The sequence below is a fragment of the Eimeria mitis genome, genomic scaffold, assembly GCF_000499745.2.
Source record: "Eimeria mitis Houghton genomic scaffold, Emh_scaff1124, whole genome shotgun sequence".
NCBI lineage: Eukaryota > Apicomplexa > Conoidasida > Eucoccidiorida > Eimeriidae > Eimeria > Eimeria mitis.
In genome coordinates this window covers 8649-8916 of record NW_013567733.1, presented here as the reverse complement: position 1 = coordinate 8916, position 268 = coordinate 8649, and the positions used below count along the sequence as shown (strand labels likewise).

Genomic DNA, 268 nt, shown 5'->3' with positions numbered 1-268 from the left:
GCTGCTGCTGATGCTGATGTGGTTGCTGCTGCTGCTGCCGCTGCTGCTGCAGTTGCGGACCGATAGACCCCGTGCGTTGTATATCCCTGCTGCTGCTGCTGTTGCTGCACTTGCTGCTGCTGCACTTGCTGCTGCTGCTGCGGCTGCTGCTGCTGCTGCTGCTGATGCTGCTGCTGCTGCTGCTGCTGCAGATGCAGCTATGGTCGAGGAGTCGACGCAGCGGAGCAGAAGAAGAGCCAGTGCCCCCAGATATTAACGCAAGTCTGCA

General features: G+C 60.4%; 1 protein-coding gene across 1 annotated transcript in view; it reads left to right on the top strand.

Annotated features, from left to right (window-relative positions):
- The window catches only part of EMH_0030110 (uncharacterized protein), a gene marked incomplete at both ends in the record, with an annotated part of 1055 nt that overhangs the window by 247 nt on the left and 540 nt on the right, over positions 1 to 268 (top strand). The window lies entirely within an intron of this gene.